We start from the raw sequence: 23,515 nt of genomic DNA, 5'->3' as shown, positions 1-23,515 counted from the left end.
CCAGTGCAATGACTGTAGGAGACGTGTTACCCTGTCATATTTTCTGGCACCCATGAGTAGGCGAGCCACTGCATTCTGGACCCATTGTAGCATCTTGATCGTCCTCAAAGGTGACCCTAGATAGAGAGCATTACAATAATCTAAACAGGAGATAACAAGGGCAGGAGCCACTGTCATTAATGCCTGCTGATCAAGGTAAGGGCATAATTGGCGAACCAGATGAAGCTGGGCAAAAGCACTTCTGGCCGCAGCTTCCACCTGCTGCTCAAGCAGGAGGCGCGAGTCCAAAAGGACCCCCAAATCACGAACAAGCTCCTTTGAGGGCAGCGCCACCCCATCTAAAACAAGGTTCACATTCAGCTGTTGGCCGGTACGAGGGCTGAATAAAAGTAATTCAGTCTTAGTAGGATTACTTCTTTGCCCAAGTAAACTCCACATTTGTCTGTAATTTTATTTTAAATACCATAAAGGTAAAGTGTGCTGTCAAGTCGATTATGACTCCTGATGCCTACAGAGCCCTGTGGTGTTATTTGGTAGAACACAGGAGGGGTGCACCATTGCCTCCTCCTGAACAGTATGAGATGATGCCTTTCAACATCTTCCTATATTGCTGCTGCCCGATATAGGTGTTTCCCATAGTCTGGGAAACATACCAGCAGGGATTCGAACTGGCAACCTTCTGCCTGTTAGTCAAGCATTTCCCCGCTGCACCACCTTGGATATATCACAAATATGTAAACAATGTGACTTTCCCCCTGTGTGAGAATAGTTCTATTGCTTTACAGTATAGTGGTGCCTAAGAGTGAAAATGAATGAGTTTTCACCCAGAGGTAAATAGACAGATGATAGCACATTTGCCTATATCTCTTTATAATCTCCCTAATCCCCTCTTGAAAAAAACACATTGGCAAACTGTATAATACAATTCTGAATGATTAATTTCTGATCCTGAGCGGTAACAGGAAGCAGGCTGAAGAGGACAAGGACTGTGACTGTGTGGGGGTGGAGGAGTATATCTAGCACCTGTCCATACAATGACTTTTAAATCAACGCCACATTAATCTTGCAGTCATGATGATAATACAGTTTGATAAATTAAAAAGTTAATAACCACTGCTGTGTTAGGGCGTCATCACCAGTAGCAGAAAGGATAACGGCTGGGTTCTATTGTGCACACATTAAATAGTTACCTTCTCTTTCATAGACATCCTATTATGTCAGGCTAAAAGGAGGTGTTTACATATTATGGTGCTTTGTAATTAATATTAGACTGATAGCATTGTTTACTAGCAACAACAAAAAATAATGTCAGAAGCATTTGTGTTTATGTGTAACATCATCTTGGAAATTAGTGTAGGTTCTCTGGAATTAGCCTTCTGAGCAGAACACCCCAAACTATTTGACATTGTCAATGTCATTGGGGCTAAGCAAGCCCCAACACTGTTCATAAGCAGTGGATGCAGAAGCAGCATTTCCACAGCTTTCCCTATTGTCGTGAATGGGGAAACCTGCAGAAATGCTGCTTCCACATCCCAAGCTTACTTAGAAGTCTGCAGCAGCCTCGGGGTGTAGCATTATGGCTCCATAACAATGCACACCAGGGGCAACGTTAGGCATGGACCTGGGGGTCCAGGTATGTGTGCCCACTCTCCTAGAGGGCCCCATGATTTTCCCCAAGGGATTTTTCCCTTTTATATTTCTAGAATGGCTTGGCCTAGAGTTCTGAAATTTGGCACAAATGTAAGACAGGTTATCAGGACTCTGGGTATTGATTTGGAAGCAGCTCCGGTTGATTTTTAATGATTTTTTCTAAAATTTAAAAAATAAAAAAGTGCTATAAGTAGCTTGTTTCATGGCAGAAAATTACAAAAACTTCTGTAAATGAAACACTCCCCACCCCACAAACCATCATTCCACCCCATGTGGAGGAATCTGCCCATTGCCTTCATAGAAAGCGTAAACATCACTCCCCTTTCCATCCCCTTTCATATCTCCAGAATGGCTTGGCCTATAGTTCTGAAATAGGTCTCCTTATTAGAATTCCTCCTCCCGATCCCAGCTCAGGACTCCATTGCTGCACCAACCATGTATGCGCGTGGAATGGCAGAGCCTGAGACAGCCGCCACTCATCTGGTGTGAGCTTGCCTGGCTTCCCGCCAGCCCTCCTGAGTCCCGCAGCTAAGGTCATGTGAATGGCCTTGATATCTGTGGCTGCAAAAAACAAGCTTGACTGCTTGTTTTCAGGTTTAAATTGGGGGGGTGATCGGGGGGGGGGAATCTCACAACTGCTATGTTAGAAGGCAAGCCCTTCCAGCCAAAATAGTGGGGGAAGAGGCAGGCATAATTATGAAATGAATAATTCTGAACCTTTAGTTAAATGAAGCAAATTATTGACAATGAAAATGAATGTTAAAATGAAAAATAAAATTTCTTACACTCCCTTCATCACATACAGGAGAAATATTTGTATACAGAGAAAGAAAAAGACTGCTAAGATTGAAAAGAGGAATAAAGAGTTAAATATAACTTATGAAACTTGATTGGATCATTGCAGGAGACACAGAGAGTCACAGAAGGGAAGGAGGACTGGCAAAATTCACTCCTCCCCACAATCATGCAAAGAATAATCGGCACACGCAGTATGGGTCTGGATGTCAGGCAATGTCTCCCGCCCTCCCCCCCTTCAGCTCTTATACAGTTTGTTAACTTGGCCATGAGAGTAAAGTCTCACATTATCTGAAGACACTCTTTCATATTTGGGATTAAAGGCAGTCTCCAATATTTAGTATCCTTTCAGAAGTAACCATACATTAAATTCATTCTCTATCCTTATCAAGAATTAAACCCTTAATACATGTCAATAGAAAGAGTAATAAATCCAACTAGACCAAATACCATAGGATTTTTTTCCAGTAGAATTCTTTCTTTTTTCCAGTACTTTTTAGCCAAAAAGCAATTCCACCAAATATGAAAGAAGCAACCTTGGGTTTTTCCTCATCAGAATTTCCAGAAAATAGTATTTTACCTTCTTTATAATAAAATATACAGATAAAAAAGATGTTGAATGTCCAGCAAATATCTTAGTATGCACACAGTATCAGGGAAATATCCAACATAAACATTCTCAAAGAAGCGTTTTGAATTTCTGTGAGCAAGTTCACTTCAGCTCTTGCCTACGCACTGGCCGCATTCTCAATGGACCCGCATTCCAATGGACCCACGGTTGTGCTCCCCACCCCCACCACGCTCTCCTGTCCACATTTGGACGTACGGACAGGAGGCTCTCTGAAGTCAGGGAGACTGCAGAGAGGAGGGTGAACTGGCTGTGTGGGCTTTGTTCTTGACTGAAGGACAGGCATGGCAGCCATTCACAGCCTGAGTGGGGGAGGAGCTTCCTCTTTCAACTCTGATTGTAGCAGAGTTGGACTGCAGTGCAGCGTTCCCACATAACGCTGGCACCTTCAAACCCCAGGTAGGGATCGCAAAACCCACTACAAACCAAAGGTTCAAACTGGAGTCTCGGGAGGGAAACCTCAGTTCGCTTTTGGTTCTGAACGGCAGTTGCACACATTCAGACTATCAAAAATTTCAATCTGAGGCCCTTTCAACTCCAGTTTTGTGTTACATGTGAATGGGCTCATCATCTCAATATTTTGTATGTTAGAGGTCACAAGGAAGCTATAAGACTATTAGTCCCTGTTGAAGCAGGAAATGACACTGAAGACCATGAAGATCTAGGAAGGAGCTGTAGATCAAAGGGAGCAGAAAGAGCTTAGACTGAAGGAAGAGGAATATTGGGGCCGGAGAATTAGTGGTGCTTGGACTGATATCTCTTCTATATGGGCCTCTGACCATATAGGGCATGATTCACTAAAAGTTGCACATGTTTAATTTCTGCTGATGTCAGTGTGAGAGTTGGGCATGTGTTTAAATCTGTTCCATGGAAATAAGCAGCTGAACATTGGCTGGGCTATGCTTATAACGGTTTTATTGAGTGTGTCTTTAGGGTTATGAATTATGAGTTTTACCCATAGGCTAAACCTTGATTTGGCTGAATAGGTTTTAGGAAAGATATCCTGAATTTCATTCAGTCAAAAACTGCACACAAAGTCATAATTCAGGTGGGAATTATGAGGTGTTTTTCATCTGCCTAGAACTTATAAACCTCCTAGAAAAAATCTAGGAGACTGACCTTGTGTACCCCCAACATCTAATGATGAGTGGTTTTGCACTTATGGTATACTCTGTGTGATACGCATTCTGACTTGTCCCATTTTGGAATAGAGAGGGATGGCAAAGCTGAATTGGCTGACAATCTTCTCTGTAAATATGTCAAAATGTAGACTATCACTGCTAGACTTGGCTATTATATGTTGACTAAAGAGGCGGACTAGCATAGGGAAATAATAAATTAAAAAGTGAGGTATACTTGTCTTGGATGGGATTTTTTTTCCAGCTTACTCAAATATGAGCTCCCTGGATCTTCTTGGCACCTGTTAGGGACTGAATAGCCAGAATAAAGCAGAAGCCTGCTTTCACACTTCATTCATATGCCTCATTTGAAAGTTATGCGTGCTTTACACTTTTTTCCAATCGCACCAGGCATTTGTGGGGGAAGAGAACATACAGGGTCTAGAAAGCAACCTGTCTACCATTTCTATTTGAAAGGGGGTGAGGGAGATTAGATTGCCTCCCAAGAAGACCTCCAAATGGAAATGTCTTTTTGGTTTATTTGCAAATAGATCTTAAGGGTACCTTCTCAAGTCAAGTTAAAAACACTCTAAAAAAACACCCTAAAATGCCCTCAAAAGGAGACTGGTTGATAAAAATTTTGGAATATGCTGAGTTGGCAAAGCTTACAGCACTTATAAGGGATGAAGATTTGGAATCTTTCAAAGAAGATTGGGAACCATTTTTACTTAAAGAATTATTTTTCTAATATGGACTTTTCAGCAGGGTTTGAAATATAGTAATAACAGCAGGTTGGGTTGGGTAAAATCGAGTAGTAATGTGGAGTATCTATGTTTTAAATTATTATAGCAATGGTTTATATCAGGAGTGCACAACTCAAATGACCTGGTGGGCCAAAACCGACCGTGACTTGGCTCATGGGGGCCAAGGTCAATTTTTAGGGTGCTGATTATTAAACTAACACTTAATATCGATCAATTAATAAAATAAAATTAAAGTGAAATTATTTAAAATGAATTTAATCAAAATTTAACTTTTGAAGTTCTGGCAGGCCAAGATTAATTTAAATTAAAATAAATATAAAATTAAATTAAAATAAAATAAATATAAATTTTAAAATAAATTGAATTAAAAGTTCTAATAAAATACATACAATACAATCTGTACAAAATACATAACAATAAAATGCATTTCTCTTCCCTTCCACCTCTGCCAAATCATCACACTTAACATGAAGCACTTGTAGTTAAAAAATTAGAGAAGTTTTTCTCATAATTTTGGATAAGAAGATTAAACTTTGATCATAAGGGAGAGGGGGAGAGAAAGAGGAAAAGGAGAGAGTGAAAGAGAGAGAGAACGGAGGAGGGGAAGAAAGGGAAAGAACCCTTGGCTTGAGAGAGAGAGAGAATTGAGGGCGTAGAAAGGAAAAGGAGAGGGAAGGGGCTGAAGTCAAGAGAAGTCAGGGAGATGCAGCAAAATGACGGGGTGGCAACGTCTCCAGGAGAGGAAAGAGGCTGAAGCTGAGAGAATAAGCCAGGGAGAAGCAGCAAAATGGAGAGCAGTGTTTCTAGCTGTTTCCCAGGCTTGCTCTGATTAGCTCTGCACCCAGACCCAGCGAGCTGGCTTACTTACAGCCACAGCGGTGTTTTCCCCCCAAAGCTCAGCTGTCTGCAGCAGAAGTGGTTCCACGGGCAAGCGGCTGAGCGTTGTTCTTCTGTGTTTGTTTTGGCGGGTGGGGAACATGCAGAGGCAGAGAGAAGGAGCAGAGCACCAGCACCGGAGCTTCCTTTTAAAAAACGGGCGGCGGAGAACTCCCTGCCATCCGTTTTGCCGGTCTGGCTGCAAATGGCTTCTAAGAAGCCTTTCGCGCGCATGCGCGAAAGGCTTCTTAGAAGCCATTTGCAGCCAGACCGGCAAAGGGGAAGGGCACAGCAGGGGAGTTCTCCTGCCTCCCTTTTGCAATGGGAGGGCTTTTGCAGGGCAGGGGCCAAGAAAAAAGGCCTCGGGCCGTATGTTGTGCAGGCCTGGTTTATATGTATAGTTAATGTGAACCGCGCAGATAGGTAAGCGGGAAGTCAATATTTACTTAATTAAATAAATGAATGCAATTTGAATGTAAAGCTATTGCAAAAGTCAATAAAAATTTAAAATGCATAAAACACCCTTTTGTCTTGGAGTCATTTTATTTTTGTTTTTCAGGCTTGTGAATGTGTTCATGCAGGATGTAGTAAGGGAAAGAAAAGAATGAATGGAAGTCCTGAAAAAGTGTCTGTTGCACTTAAATTGTGTTTGTTGTATTTTTGTATTTCATTTTAATACTCTGCCCACAGAACAGTTGTGGCTTATGTCTCTGATAGTGCTCACCCAGTGTGTTCACCAGTGTGTTGACCCAGAGTACAAAAAAGGATTCAGAGAATTTGTTTCCTGCCTACCCCTACAATTTGGTTGAAATGTCACATGGCTACTTGTGCTTGGGGTCACTAGATCATCGAGGATAAGGGGTGAAAGCCTCACCAGTGGTGACACTGGTGGTCAGCTGGCTGCTGATTGGCCAACTCCCCCTGCCCTTCCCGCCCCCCAAAGCACAGTATCATTGTTCTCTACTGCATCTGGAGAGTAGAACTCATTCTTCTTGTGACTTTGGCCTATTCGTGGCAAACATTTGCCATGAACAGAATTTCATGCCATGAACATTCTGCCATGAACATGAACATGAAATTCTGCCATGAACAGAATTTGCCATGAACAGAAACTGCAGTGTTGCACATCAGTGCTCAATCCACTTTGATAGTCTTCATGGTAGGGAGAAAAATGGCAGCTTCTTCTAATAGTGTAGACAACTCATGCAAAACATTGGCTGGAGCATTTTCAGACAGCAGGCTTTACTACAAGTTTAATATGAGACTTTACTGAGAGTTCAACGTTGCCCAAAAAAACCCGAAGCAAAGCATGGATTTTTAAGTCCGGATATGAATCGGGCTACATTCTAATATGCAATGAAAAACCCAAAGGGTGTGTGAAGTGCTACCCGATAGCTTGCAGGAACTTCAGGGTAAATCTAGCCGATATGTGAATGCACACCTCCATTCTGAAGAAGATGCAAACTAAAAGTCCTGGGTGAAAAAGCTCCTGTAGACAGTCTGTACAAATGGGAGAACCGTGAGTAGGCAAGGTAGATCCCCATTCCCACAAGCATAAATGTGGATGATGTGACTTAAAAATTAGAATTAAAAACACAAGAAATTTGCTGGGACATTCTGGCAGTAAATCCGTCTTCCTCTCTCCTACCCTCAGTTTTATTGGAACAATAAATATTTTATGGCTTTCACTGAAGAGTAAGGTTGCCATTTCCTCTTGCTTAGACTATTCAAAAGTTGGTGTGATCTGTTCTAAACAGCAGTGATAAAAGGGAAGTATGTCTCAAAAGAATACACATACACACACGAGACGTTCTCATTTGGACACATCTGGCATTCCCTTTGTGCATTAAAATAATTGTTGAAGTTGAAATTTAAAAAAATGTCACAGTTTTTAATCCTTTGATAAAAACAAAGGGTTTTATTCAAATGGTTTTATTTATTATTTTTTCTAATTGTTTCGTATTCATTTACCCTATTTTACCTTAAGAGAGCTCCTGATACATTGTGATAGACAACTTGTATCTTGCCCTTATCAAGAACCACTAATACAACTTGGCATGATAAACACTTGAAACAAAAGTTGTTTGTATGGAGGTTCATTGGAGTGGTGATGGGGGGTAGCCATGGGCATCCAAGGGAGGGTGGGGGAGTTGTCCCCCTGGATTAAGCCCATGTTACGTGCTTGTGTTTTGATTTCTGCTTACATACTTTGTATATGTGTATTTTGCCTCTCCCTGGAAAAAGTCCTTTGGACATCCAGGAGGGTAACACATGTCTCCCACATATCTTTTATTTTTACTTTATTATATCAAATAAATCAATTGGGCAGGATTCAGACCAGGTTAGCCATGACTAAGCCCCACTGAAATCAATGGGATTTAAGTTAGTCATGACTAACTTGTTTCATTGATTTCAATGGTGCTTAATCATAACTTAATTTAGTCTGGACCCCGCCCACTGTATTTTTTTAAAATTATTTATTATAATACTTGTATTGTATCTTTTAATCTCAAAAGCCACCCACCCCCCGGGTTAGCTGACAACAAAATCATTAAAACAACATGAAATCAATCCAACAAGAAAGACAGGCAAAGAGTCAGCAGCTGCGAACAATGGGGCTATTCTGACGATCAGCAAAAATCGGGCTAGGAGAGCCTAAGCCCGATATTTGCCTATCGTCAGAACCACCAGGCTCAGCTGTGAGCCCGGTGGTTCTAGAGCAGGTAACCCGCTCAAGAACCCCTGCCCCAAAACCAGGTTTGCATAGTGAGCGCTCCGCAAACCTGTTTTTCTAGAACGTGAGTAGCCACGGCGTGGCTTCGCACCGCGCCTGCTCATGAGTAGAACCGTGGAGGGGTGGCGAAAAACTGCCTCCCGACTCCGGGGGTCTCCCCAGTATGCCCTGCATGCTCACGCAGGGCATACTGGGGCTTCTGGGGGCCACACGGCCCCCGAGCTCCCCAGCCTCCACCAGCTCTGTCACGGAGCCAGCAATCGTGTGGGCGGCCAATCCAGCTGCCCAGGGCTCCCTGCCCAATCGTCTGTGGGGAGAGCGGGCTTCTCCCCGCAGTTTTGGAAAAAGCGGGTCTCACGGATCGTCAGACCCGCCTCCATATATTACAGATACAGAAACCCATAAAAGAGAACAAACCAAACTGAAGGCAGAGTGAAGCAAAAAGAAAGAGGACTCAGATGTGAAATTCCTGATCTAACAAAAATATGTTATTCCAGAAGACCCTATCCCACCTCCACAGAGAATCCAACCTCTGATAGCCACTGGGACAGGAAGCAGGGTCTGCACGGATGACTGCAGGGCCTGGACAGGCTCATTTGGACAAGGGCCTCCTTCCACCTATCCCAAACTGTTTGGGGCTTTGAAAGGGGATTTTAAAAATCTGTCTTTTTAATGGATTTTTTAAAATGGTTGTTACTGTTAAATGGATTTTATTTATAAGTTTATAAGTTTTATAAGTTTTTATAAGTTTATAAGTTTTAAATGTGATTTTTATGGGGTTTTGTTGTATTTTAACTTCTGTAAACCGCCTTGGGATGCATTATGAAAGGCAGTATAAAAACTGAACAGTAAAATAAATGAATATAAATAAATAATCAGCATTTTGAATTTCTCTTGGCACTGTTCTAGATGGAGTTACACTCCCCCTGAACAGTGTTCCCTCATCATCAGTGAGCAGAATGAGTTTTGTTCTGGGCAGCAGTATCAAGGCAGTGTGCACTGCACACATGCATTATTATTATATGCCACTGCAGATACTGCACACGCATGCACACGGGGTATTTTCCTTATGTGGTGTTAAGAATTTTTAAAAGCATGTCTTAAAAAAAAAAGAACTAATTCAGTTAATATTGAACTAAGTCAACTTTAAATATATAAATATTCTCGGGGGGGGGAGGAGCAAGATTATGTGTCCTTTCCATGGCACCCTACCAGCGTCCATGTCCAATACTTAGTTTATTATTTATAAATAAACATTATAAATGTATTAGCAGAACTCCTACCTCAGCCTTTTGGGGTTCTTTGAGAGGGTTTGAAAAGATCAAGTCAAGTCAGTCAAGAAAGGTTCTGAAAGAGTCAGCAGCAGCAGTAATGAATGAATGCTCTATGCCACACGGTCCTTCTTCCATTCCTACTAGCCTTCTGCCCAGCTTTTATTTATTTATTTATTTTATTTTTGCATTTATATACCGCCTTTCATTAAAAGACAACCCCAAGGTGGTTTACAAAAGTTAAAACATACAATAAAAAAACAATAAAAATATTAAGCTAAAAAATATATAAAAACAGACCAAATTTAAAATCTATAAAATACTAGCATCAAAACAATTTTCCCCTCTATTGCCTCTCAAGTCTCTAACCCCGCAGTCTCGCAAGGTCACTACCAGAAGATTACCATCAGTGGGTTTAAAAAAAAAAAAAAATCAGCCTTTGTCCATGTGTTTGTGCTTTGCCTGTTCACAATTCAGTCAGCCCCACAACAGCTTGAATTGCTGTATTGGCTCTTCCTGCTCCTCCTGCAGCAGGGAGCCTCCGTGACTACAGGAGACATACATGCACCCTGACCCCTGCCCATTGCTACTTGAAAAACAGGTGATGCGCAACCTCCCCCCATCTCTTTTTCTTTCATCTGAATCAATGAATAGCCTCCAGTCACTCCAATTACAAAGGCAGCCAATAGCAGTTATGGGGAGGAGCAAAACCTGACTTAGCAACCCTTATAGGCAATGGTTAAACAAGGTTCAGCATCCAATGCAATAGACGTGTCCTACTCAGTACTCTGCATGGCATATGACTGCGACCTCAGCATGCTCAGCTGGAGGAATGCACCACTAAGCGCAGTCAAGAGGGACCCAAGGTGGTTTCTCTATGCTGCTGTTGATGTTGGTGTCACTTTTGTTACTGAGCCACGCCTCTGGGGTGGAGCAGGCTATGAATCACCATGGAATTAATTAATTACATGCTAATCACTTATCTACTAAAATCCTCAGTGTAATTTTCCCCCCATCACTCTCAACTCCTTTTGTAAAGTGGTGACCGATTCAGTTATTTGCATAGTAGGCTGGGATTCCAGTCAGGCTGCTCCTATTCTTTTCCCTCCTCCCCAGGAGAAGGAGCTGAAGGAAGGCAAAGTCACGCTTGGAGAAAAGTAGTAAGGCTCTTGGTGTGTAAAGAGCAGGGGAAACGGCTCTCTCGCTTGCAGGAGGAGGGAGTCGATTTCCCCGATCTTGCTGCTCCAGAGCCCACTCGGTGGTGGTGGGAAAGGCAGCCGTGGGGAGGGGGGAGCAGCAGCCAGGGGGAGGGGGAGGCGGTGACGGGGGGGACTGTGGGAGCAGCAGCCAGCAGCGGGGAATCTGGCAGCAGCAAAGGCGGCAGCAAAAAGGAGGCAGACAAAGGAGAGTGTGCAGCTGCTTGGAGTCGCCGCGTGGGGGTGTGTGACATTTTCTGCGCCCCTGCTCAGGCATGCAGCTTAGAGGGAACACTGCCCCTGAAGGGCGAGATTGACAGGCTGGGGGTGCTCATCAGTCTAGCGCTGTCACTATAGGCTCAAGTGGTCTCTGTGGCTTGGAGCACCTTTTATCAGCTTTGGCTGAGACGCCAACTGTGACCATACCTAGATAGAGATAGCTTGGCCACACTCATGCTCTGGTAACCTCTTGCTTAGATTACTGCAATGCATTTTATGTGGGACTGCCTTTGAAAATGGTCCAAAAACTGCAGTTAGCACAAAAGAGGGCTGCAAGATTATTACCTGGGACTGGGTGTTTTGATTATCTCACGCCAGTGCTTTGTCAGCTGCACTGGCTCTCAATCAATTTCTGGGCCCAATTCAAAGTGCTGGTTTTAACCTTTAAAGCCCTAAATGGCTTGGGACCAGGTTACATGATAGAGTACCTTGTCCCATATGTCCCAACTCAGACCTTAAGATCTTCTTCGGAGGCCCTCCTCCGGGTGTCCCTGCCAAACGAGGTGAGTCAGGTGGCTACTAGGGAGAGAGCCTTTTCGGTGGTTGCACCGAAATTATGGAACAGCTTTCCCAATGGGGTTTGCCAGGCATCATCACTTTCTTCTTTTAGATGCCAGGTAAAGACCTTTCTGCTCACTTAGGCATTTTAAATTTGATTTTTAAAACTGACTTTAAAATTTTTTAAATTTTGTACTATATTTTGTGCTTTTGTTGCTGGTGGTGTTTTGTGATTTCATGTGTTTTATTTTTATTTTTTAATTTAATGTTTTAATGCTGTGTTGTGAGCCACTCAGAGAACAATTTGCTGTAGGGTGGCTGACAAACAAAGATTATTATTATTATTATTATTTTGTTATTACTCTGAGCCAATGGTGATTAAGCCATTTTGGAGTTGCATGTTCCAACCTGCAAACCCCAGTCAAAACCCTGCCTACCACATTATTCCAGATACTTTTTAAAGGCAGCCCAGCATAGAGTGTGCTTATTCTCCTGTCTGTGGAGGAGAAAATCCAAGTCTCACTGGATTCTCCCATGGGACAAAGAAGTGATGTTTGCTGCTGTCACCTAGGTTTTGGGGAATTCCCTGCAGAATCATATGACCAAGTGGCCAGAACTGCCTATTCTGAGAGAAGGTGTAGTTCAGGCCTGCTCAACTTTAGGCCCCCCAGCTGTTTTTGGACAACTCCCTCAATCTCCAGCAACGGTGGCCAATAGGTAAGGATTATGGGAGTTGTAGGCCAACATCTGCAGGAGGGCCAGAGCTGAGCAGGCCTGGTGTAGTTGAAATATAAGGTGAAGATGTGCAAGAGCTCACCCACCAGCTACTTATCCAGGAGCCAAGCCAGAGCTAAAAAATGTCCAAATTGTGAAACTGATCTTTCAATGGGTGTGCAACCTTTTCCTGAACAGGCTTCTAGATGCAATTACCCTTGGGGGCTCTATATCAAGCCAGGTTGTTCTATGCAGGGAGACTACAGGGACAGGTACCTCGGCAACTGCTCTCCCTGCTCTCCTTGGTGACTGCCACCAGGTAGCCGTCAAGCGTGACCCCTGCCAGCCCATCCACCCGTGTAGACATGTGTACCCTTTCTTGTACCCCGAAATGGTGACCCTGCTTTCCTGGGGTTGCTGGAAATTGGGCTGCCCCCTCCCACAATTCCTCACAGTGGCAGATCTTCATATGGCAAAACATTGGCTTACACCCAGGAATTTTGAGAGTAAAAGATCCTTCCTCACACCCAGTGTCTCCCCTGTCCACACACACGCCTAGGCTCTGACAGATGGCGCATCACAATCCCCTTGGGGACCATGCAAGTTTTCCTATGGGAAGAGGGAATTGCAGTGCAAAAGTTCTATCTTTAACTAGAGAGAGTGGGGGCCCCATTGCAAGCGGGTCCTCCTTTGTTGGGTTTGCCCAACTCATGAGTGCATAGTCCTATGGAAGACCTAGGGTGCTCATCCCAATGACCCTCCCCACTAACTGGCCCTCTCATGAGCATACTAGTCCACCGGCAGCAAACTGCCAACAGAGCAGTCTGCATGGACTGCTTTGCCAGGGTCAGCCCTCACAAGAGCATCCTAGCTCACAGCAGGACAGACCCTACCTCTGCCAGGACCCTTTGCCCTCCTTCATATACATATCCCATCCAAGAAAGTAATCATGTTCCCTTCCCTTTCCTGAGTAGCAGGGCAATAGTGTTCCCCAATACACACTTAACCCCCCAGGAAACATGATTGTGCGGGACAGTTTTGTGGCGGGGCTCTTAGGAGGTGGGTGCTACCATCGCTGTCAGAATCAGCGCTGGCATGTCTGGCTACAGAGTTTGCTGGGATACGGCCTTGGCAGCCAAGAGCTGGGAGGAGCCACCTTGCCCTGAAATTAGAGGTTGCCAAACCATGGTTGGACGAATGTCTGCAATGCGATTCACGGTTTCAAATTGAAACCACAGGTTTGTCAACCTCCAGTTTCATGTTACATGCAGATTTGGGCACTGGATCACAGCTGTGGCTTGGTCTCATATTCACTAAGCCTTTATGTATGCTGTACAACAGCGTTGCACTAGCTTAAGTATGGAGAATATAAGTGATGGCTAACAAAAAATGTAATACATGCGTTAAAAAAATGAGTAGCATTACCTTGATCCTTCCAAGTTTGCTTCCCCTCGGCTGGGTTACCTTAGAGACCAACAGGTTTATTTGGCATGAGCATTCTTATCCATTCTCCCTCTCCCTCTCTGTGTGTAATATAAGTTCCCCCACTACCACCACCACAAACACCCATGTTTTTGTCAGCACTCAAATTATGCATATTCAGTCAAAGGGCAAGTCCTTTCTTCCTAGTTAGCGATGCGGCTGGCGGCAGTGGGGTGGGGATGGGGGCTCCTAGCTGTAAACAATTATTTAAAAACTGTGCCCAAACACTGCTATTAAAGATAAGAAACCAAATACCTCACTAGCTCATATAATGGTGGCTTTTTCTTTTACAGTTATCAGATTTCCTCCAAATGTTAATCAAAAGTGAATATAAGATAGTAATCTCATATGACCCAGTAGCCAACTTCCTTACACTGCAGAGCAAACAGCACTGCAGACTGAAATGACATTCAGATTAATTAGCAAAGCACTTGATCTGAGTTTCAAAAAGAATGTTTTGATTATATGATAAACTAACCGCCCTCCCGATCAGGAAATTTATTTATTTTTAGTTCTTTTTATCCTAACAGATTTCATACAAATTGTTCAGATAGGGCCGACTGGGAACTAATTTTATCATGTTTGTACAAGATGCTTATACAGACTGTCTGAAGGCGTGAAGTGTACTGTACTAGCAGCACATAGTGTGGGAGGTAAAGGGAAACAAAACCCATATTTCCACCATAATTTACTAAATCTGAGACACATTCCTTTTTATTTAAAGAAGTGTTATGGGGAATTGGGAATATAATATGCTAAATTATAGAAATTACATCTAATCTAATCTGATTACTCAAATCTAATCTATAAATGTGTGTGTGAGTGGGCTAATTTCCCTCCAGTTGTGAGGAGCAAGATTGCGTATTACTACCATTTGTTTTATCCATGACAGTAGCCCTGTCCAGTCATCATGTACTGGGCACACTGTACCCAGTTACAGGGGAATGGGAGAACACCACCCAGCCCTCTTATGTTGTCAACACAGTCCTTAGCCACAGATGCCTAGGGTCTCTAGGTTCAGTGTTTGTCTGAGGAGGATATTGCTAAATCCAAAGGAACTTTTCCCCTGGGATTCAGAGCACTGACAAATCAGCATTCCAAATCACAGGGAGACAATGTTCCTGCATGTAGTGCTGCTGTCCTCTAACAAATGCTAAAACCAGATATTTTAGTTGCTATGGCTAAGGAGCACATCAGCATGGGGGTGGGGCTACTGTATCTAGGTACACTATTATCCTCATGTGCATACTGAACGGACAGGACTACTGAATAGCCATTGCTAGGACAAGCCCATGCCATTCTGCCATGTCTCCTGAAAACAGTTCAGATAGACAAAAGCAAGTCCTTCCCATCATGCGTAACTAACGTATGGAATTCACTGCTACAGAATGTGGTGATGACTAGGAGAGGAGACAAATTCATGGAGCAGGAGCTATCAACAGCTTGTAGTCATGACTGGTGGCCCACTATGACTTGGTTGCTTCTCCCACCCTGCTTGACTTTCTTATTCAACTCTACATTAAGAGTAGAACATATTGATGGACATTTGGCACTTGTTATTAATACATTGCATCTTGATTACTGAGCTTGTGTGAGCCTTACCCATCCTGGTTGATTAAAATGACTGGGAGGCGCACCAGGATAGAGCTCTGATCCTTCTTGGAGGGTAGATTCAAGAAGTTGGTTCAGGGCAGTTGCTTGACCTTTTGATCTTTGGTTTATGGGGTACTACAGGGTTCTGTCTCATCTACCATGCTGTTTATCACCTACAGGAAATCACTGGGTTTGGTTTCAGTATGTGGATGACACCTAGAGGCTGGTATCACAATCAGTGAGACCCACTTTTGCCGCTATTGCGGGGAGAGCGGGCTAAGCCCGCTCTCCCTACAGATGATTGCGGTGGGATCCCTGGGTGGCCAAATGAGCCGCCCACACGATTGCTGGCTCCATGACAGAGCCGGTGGGAGCTGAGGAGCTCGGGGGCCGCGTGGCCCCTGGAAGCTCCAGTATGACCTGAACGAGTGCACAGGGCATACTGGGGAGACCCCCGGAGCCGGGAGGCGGCTTTTCGCCTCCCCTCCGGGGGTCTATTTGCGAGTAGCCGCGGTGCAGAGCCGCACCACAGCTACTCACGATCAGGCAGCCTGGGTTTGCAGAGCACTCGCTCCGCAAACCCAGACTAAGGGAAGGGCTACTAAAGCAGGCTAGCCGCTCGTAAACCACCGTGCTCACCTGCAAGCCTGGTGGTTTACACAATCAGGCAAAATCGGGCTAGGCTCCCCTAGCCCAATTTTGCCTGATCGTGAGAATAGCCCCCTACTCTGGCTCTCATTTCCTTCTGAATCCAGGGAGGCAGTGGATGTCCTAAGCCAGTGTTTGGTTTCAGGATGGACTGGATGTAGGTTAACAAGCTGCAACTTAATCCAGACATGACAGAGATGATGCTGGTTAGCAGACAGACCAGGCTGGATGTATAGCTTGTGACTGATAGGGTTGCACTTCCCTTGAAGGACTAGTTTTGTGGGCTCAGTAAGTTTTGTTGTTGCTGTTACATTCGCATGGACATTTAAAGCTGTTTTCTTGGCTATCAGTCTGCCACAGCTTAGGCTGAATACTTGGGAGTACAGGTGTTAGACATATGCTAATGTACCAACATGGTACAAATGTTTTTGCGATTTTTACAATTTAGCCACTGCACTTTTTGTAGTTGCAAGTAGGGAGATAAAAGGAATCAAATTCCACATGTCAGGCATACTAATTAAGTAGTGTTTTGAGAAAAATAAGAAATGTAGGCATCAAAAAGATATACCCAGTAAATTAATGCAAGAGGCAATAAATCAGTTTAAATCAGGTAAAATGAGAGGCACTCCAAAGGTTAAAACCATAGGAAGCAGGAGTTTGTTACAGCAGCTGAAATAATAGGGATATAAGCCTAATACTTTGGAATGAAAATGAGGGAATGATGGTGTGAAGGGTGAAGGTTAATCTTCCATTTTGTATCTTGTATTATTTCTGTATATGTTTTTAAATGGCTGCCTGTCCTCTATTTTGTGTTTGCTGTCAAAAGGTTACAAGTTCAGAGTTTTTCATTCCAAGTTTAAGCTGTTCTGACTAGGTTTTGGGGGGAAATTGTCATTAAAAAAAATTCATGTTTGCCCTGATAGGCCAGTCCAAAAGAAGTGGGCAGAGTTTTAATGTAAAATGTATAAAAAGGGAAGGTTTTGAGCAGCCTGAGTTAGTTAGTTGCGGGGTTAGCTGGAATCACTTGAAAATGAAAACTGCTTGAATTACTCCTGGAGTAGCTGGTGAAACAGACTGTTCCACTGCAGAGAGGGAGCGGAAGCTGTAGTGAAATATGAGCCTACCTAGGGGAGCGGCCAAAGGCCTTATAAGGAGTGGGTGTGTTTGCTCTTTTGTTCTGGAGACATTCTGCAGTTCAAGCAGAGCAGAGACAATAAAGAAGCTGTTCCCGTTTCAACCTAGTCCTCGCATCATTACTTGTATTATTCCTATCAAGAACATGGTGTCAGAAGTTGTGGCCACTTTCTAGTGTCTCTGGAGTGGCAGAAAAGAAGGAAAAAGCAAATAAATGCAGATCCCTTCTGCTGCACTTAGGATAAAGAATTTTTTTAAAGATAAATAAATATAGAATTATAGAATTATAAATAAATCGGAGTTTAAATTTTGTAATTCAGAGTTCACTATATGTTGGTATTTTGAAGTTGTTAATTAAAATAGGCAATATAAGTAAGAGTTGCAAAATATGGAGTGAGCCCAGATCCCAATAAGGTGGAAGCCCTTTCTGGGATTAAACTTCCAGAGTCTGTAGCTGTAGTTGCAGAGATTCTTGGCCTGGTACAATATTTAGGAAAAATCTTAACAAAGTTAATAGAAATACTATACCCCTTAAATGATTTGTTAAAGGCAAACACTGCTTGGTACTGGAGGCAAAAAACAAGATGAAGCCTTCACAATAGTAAAATCTTTTAACAGAGGCTCCAATGCTAGCATTCTATGATTTCAATCATCACACTATCATCAATGCTGATGCTAGCATTTAGGGGTTAGGATTAGTGTTACTGTAAGATCTTGAAGGAGAGTTGAAACCAGTGGCCTACTGCTCCAGAACACTCACAGATGCAGAAACCCGATATGCTCAAAATTGAGAGAGTGCTTGGCAGCAGTTTGGGCATGTGAGAGGTTCTCAAAGTATCTCTTTGAGATGGAATCCTTTGAGCTCTATACAGACCACAAACCTTTGGTGCCACTGATAAATTGCAAGGATTTGGATCAGATGCTAATCCGATGCCAGAGATTTCTCCTCAGAATGATGCAATATAACCCTCTCGCTGATTACAAGCAAGTCAAGACACGTTTAGTAGCAGATACTTTGTCAAGGCATCCACTCAGAATTGCTGAGCCTGAATCTGTCCAACTTTTAGAGGAAGTTGAGACCTATGAAGCAACCTTACAAACTTCAAAGCCTATTTCAGACATGTTGTTGCAGCATATGGATCTGCTGCAGATCACCGTCCAACTGCTGTGGATCTGGAGTTAAAGGTAATACTCAAGTCTGTGCAAAATAGTTGGCCATCACACGCAAGCAGTATACCAACTTCACTCAAATCTTTCTTTGCGAATTGGGGGGCTCTTACAGAATCAAATGGACTAGCTCTCTAAGAATTGTCTTCTAGCCAAACTGAGACAAGAGATTTTGAAAAAACTTCACAAGGGCCACCAAGACATTACTAAATGCAGAGAACATGCACAGTTGTCAGTTTGGGGACCAACACTGGGTCAAGACCTTAAAGCATTTGTGGCAAGCTGTATGTTTTGCCAACAGCACTAGCACTCCCAAAGAAAGAACCACTACTAGTTACTCCATTGCCAGATAGACCTTGGAAATGGATTGGAGCTGATATCTGTGAAATACAAGGAACAAGATATCTAGTTGTTATAATCTGTTTCTCTAGCTACCTAGAAATTACACATTTGCCTGATCTTACAAGATCCACTGTCAACAGTTGTTTAAAGTAGTGGTGTGCATGAACTGGTCCGGAGGCCATGTTAGAGGCCTCCGAACCGGTTCAGAACCTGGCCGGTCCGGTGGTCCAGCACTGGGGGGGGGTCCAGGTTTAAGGGCGGGGGGTAGTACTTACCCCTCCCGCCGTTCTTCCCCCTCCGGCACTGCAGGTAAAGGTGAAGTTTTGGGGGCGGCCGCATTCCTCCCTGCCGCCCCTGCCCCTGTCGTTGCCTGGAAGTTGCTTAAAATACCAGCACGCATGTGCCCGTCACGGCACACACACACACGGCAGCGATGGGCGCACGCCGCAACGGGCACATGCATGCTGGTATTTTAAGCAACTTCCAGGCAACGACGGGGGCAGGGGTGGCAGGGAGGAACGCTGCCGCCCCAAAAACTTCACCTTTACCTGCAGTGCTGGAGGGGGAAGAGCAGCGGGAGGGGTAAGTACTACACCCCTGCAAAGCTGGACACCCCCCCCCCAGTGCCGGACCACACCTACGTGGTTCCTTGCACACCACTAGTTTAAAGAATATAATAGCCAGATGGGCAGTGTCCTGATGAACTTGTAACAGATAATGCCCCACAATTTAATGTACAAGAGTTTTCTTATTATGCAGAAAAATACAACTTTTGTCACACCACCAGTCCCCACAAGCCAATGGTGAAGCAGAAAGAGCAGTGCAAACTCCAAAGCAGATTTTGGATCAGGATGATCCATTTATGGCCTTACTGAGCTACAGAGCAACTCCCATTAATGCCACCAAGTAAAGTCCTGCACAGCCAATCATGGGTCAACAGCTCTGGACACCTGTTCCAACTTTGGAAATGTCCTTGCTCCCTAAGTGGACAGTCCAGGTGGCAGATGAGAAGCATATACATTCCATTTCAATAGGCATCATGGGGTGAAGGCATTATCAGACCTGTACCATGGTCCTCAGGTGAGAATTCTGGACAATCAGAAATGCTGGTCATCACGAGCAACTATACAAGAACAATATCATACACCATGGTCTTATATTGTCAAAAACAGCAGTGGCACAGTTAGGAGCAATAGGAGACATCTACAAAGTATGCCAGCACCATATCACATTACAGCATCACCGGAGCCTTCAGAAGCAATTGCATTGGATGAACTGGGGATGCCATTGGATCACATAACAGGGATTGAAGTGGCACTCTCAAATAATGGCCAAACCCAACACCTTCTCATCAAGCCTGTTACTTATCTTCATTTGAGGAGTGGACAACCTCTAGTGGCCGAGTGATCCAGAAGTCTGCATGTTACAGAGACTGAGCAGTGCACATCTAGAAACAGCACCCATTGAGGGGCAGAATAATCCCCAGGAGGTTTTTCAGATCTGGCCTTTAGTTTGCATCTCCTCCAGAATGGAGTTGTGAAGTCACATATTGGCCAGATTTACCCCAACGTCCCTGCAAGCTATCGGGGAGCACTTCACACACAATCCGGGTTTTTCATTTTGTATTAGAGTATAGCCCGACTTATTTGAGGTTTAAAAAAATCCACTTTTTATGTCTGTTTTTTTAGGGCAACGTCAAACTTGCAGTAAAGCCTCACAGTAAACTCGCGGTAAGGCCTCCTGTCTGAAAATGCCCCAGGTGCTGCTAGAGGTGATTGACAGTGTACTCATCATCTCTAGTTCATTGAGTGAGTGATTGAGTGAGTGCAGTCAAGACCATCATAAGTCCATCCACTTTGCTGCTGGCCATCCTCTTCTTCTCTTTCTTCAACTTTTCCCAGCATTCTGGACTTCTCAAGGGAGCTAGTCTTCACATTATGGGGAACCAGAGTTGCAGGGACTTGAGGTTTCCTTACTGTCACATCCTAACATCTGCAACTCTGTTCCTGACCATTGCCTAACCTGGGGTTTCACTACAGAGACTTCAAGATGAACCCTTCATTTGTAGTGAGTTTTGCTGTTCAAAACTGAGGGTCCATGGAGCCTCCATTCCATCTGCATGCAGCATTGGAGGCTGCATTCAGCCGAATTGCAGTTGAGGGAGGAAGCTCCTCCCTCTCTTCCTCTGTTATTCAAGCAAGAAGAAAGCCCGCACAGCCTATTCCCCCTTCTGTCTGAAGTCTCGCTGACTGCAGAGAGGATGCTCTCCCTGAATGTGGACAGGAGATCGGGAGTGGGAGGGAGCAAAACCATGGGTCCTTTGGACCCACTGTTCCATGTGACATGCAAATATGGCCAGTGTAAGTTGTAGACAGAGGTCTGGAGGACTGTTTGGCAGAGACAGCCAATAAAATAGATTTTACCTTGTGGCAGTGATAATGTTAGGTCACAGGGCTGGTTCAGGCCGGACCATGACAGATGGCATTGAGAAGGTTAAGTTAATAGAGTCACTAATGGGCTTCCTAAAACAGGGAAGAGAATGCAAGGGGACAAAACAAGGACAGGGAAGGTGAAAGAAAGATGGAGAAAATGAAGGGAATGGGTTGATTTTAAGGTTATGTCTGCAGAGATATTATTTAGGAACTTTTCAACCTGCTACCATGAGAAAAGATAAAAGTGGGGGGAAAGACAAAGATAAAGATCTTTATTGTGGTACTTGACCAGATATCATCGCTATAGTCCAATATTTACACTCAATATGCTCAGTACAGTTTGCCTGTCAAGTGTCATGGTTACATTTAGATAAAAGGAGTTTACCCAAACCGGGAACATATCCTTACCTAACCAATAGTGGAGCCTTTGCCATTACTTGACAAAATCTATATGCAGTAGCACAAAATTTGACAACACGGAAGGTAACACATATACTCTTATCTGCAAGAAGATAGGTTACATTAAAAATCCATTGATCTTCCCTGCAAACCCTTCTAAAAGGGGTAAAATCAATTACTATGTGGAATATTATTAAAATTTCAATAAAGTAAAATATGAGCCAAATTTTCAACTTAATCTGATTCACAAGGACATTTGCACAGATGATAGGGTATCTTTTTATATCTCCCTTCCAACCAAGACAATGGAAAAACATTATCTCAAGCTAAGGTGAAGGCTCTCTGATGGGATGGCCATGTTAGATTATGAAAATAACTCACCAGAGTTAAAATCAAGGTAACTCACCAGTACTTAATACTGTTAGGGAGTTTACTTCTCTCTTCTTGTGATTCTATGAGGTGGGTCTCACAATCAATGAGACCTGCCTCCAGAAGGTTTGCGAGGAGAGCAGGCTAAGCCCACTCTGCCCGCAGACGAGCAGCAAGCCCTGCCTGGGTGGCCGCTGCAGCCACCCACATGACTGCCAGCTCTGTCACGGAGCCAGCAGGGGCTGGGGAGTTCAGGGGCCGCACGGCCCCCAGTAGTTCCAGCATGCCCTGCGCAAGTGCGCAGGGCATGCTGGAGAGACCCCGAGCCAGAAGGCTGCTTTTTAGCCTCCTGGTCGGGTCTACTCATGAGTTGCTGTGGTGCGGAGCCACGCCGTGGCAACACACGATCCAAAAACCACGGTTAGTGGAGCGTTCGCTCCGCTAACCTTGGCTAAGGGGAGGGGGAATTAGTGGAGTTTGCTGCCGGGAGCCGCACGACTCCCGTGGTAGCACACAATCCACTAAAAGCGGGCTAGGCTCCCTTAGTCCACTCTTAGTGGATCGTGAGGATCTCCTCAATATCTAAAATATGTTTTTGCAGGATTCTATTAGCCTGTTCAAACCCCACATCTATTAAAGATTCAGAAGAGAGTCTAAATGTCTATTAAAGATTCAGAAGAGAGTCTAAACGAAGTTTTCCCATTAACTTTGATAACCACTTAGAGTGAATCTGCTCCTCCAATCCACTTGGATAAATTTTTAACTTTAGCCAGTACTTAAATGCTGCCAACTACTGGTCTTCACCTTATTCACTCCTGCCTCCAGCCTGAGTTGGATACACCTTTCGGCACTTGAAGAACCGCTCTTAGAAATTTAGTTTGAACAACCTCCACGGGGCAACATTCAAATGTCGACCTAGTTGAGCTCCAAAGAGCAACAGAGCCAGTTCCAATATATTTAGGAACTTTTCAACCTCCTACCACAAGGGAAGATAAAAGTAATCGACATGCAAAAATTCTTTAGTCGGTGGACAACCCTCATTTTTAAAAAATGGTTAAATGTAGACAGGTTTTACAAGAGAAATTGAAATGAAATAATAAAGATGTCACAAGAGGAAGAAAAATTGGGTTCTTCCAGATGGTGACATATTCCAACTTGAGTACAATTTATGATGATAAAACAAGAAATCCACATGCCCTACAAGGACACTGCATAACATTCTTAGCACCTTCTACTGGCAATCTGAAGCAATGCATTAATAAACTGAGTTTTTCAATCTCCTTTTATTCTAACTTGGGCGGGGGGTCAATTTATTCACGAGTTGCCACAGATTGCCAGCAGATAGCATTAAGAATATTGCATAACATCCTTGTACATCATGTGAATTTCTTGTTTTATGTATCATCATAAATTGCTTTGACGTTGG

The sequence above is a fragment of the Hemicordylus capensis genome, chromosome 1 (assembly GCF_027244095.1).
Source record: "Hemicordylus capensis ecotype Gifberg chromosome 1, rHemCap1.1.pri, whole genome shotgun sequence".
Lineage (NCBI taxonomy): Eukaryota > Metazoa > Chordata > Lepidosauria > Squamata > Cordylidae > Hemicordylus > Hemicordylus capensis.
The sequence above is the reverse complement of the archived record's forward strand: the minus strand, read 5'-3'. Positions refer to the sequence as shown.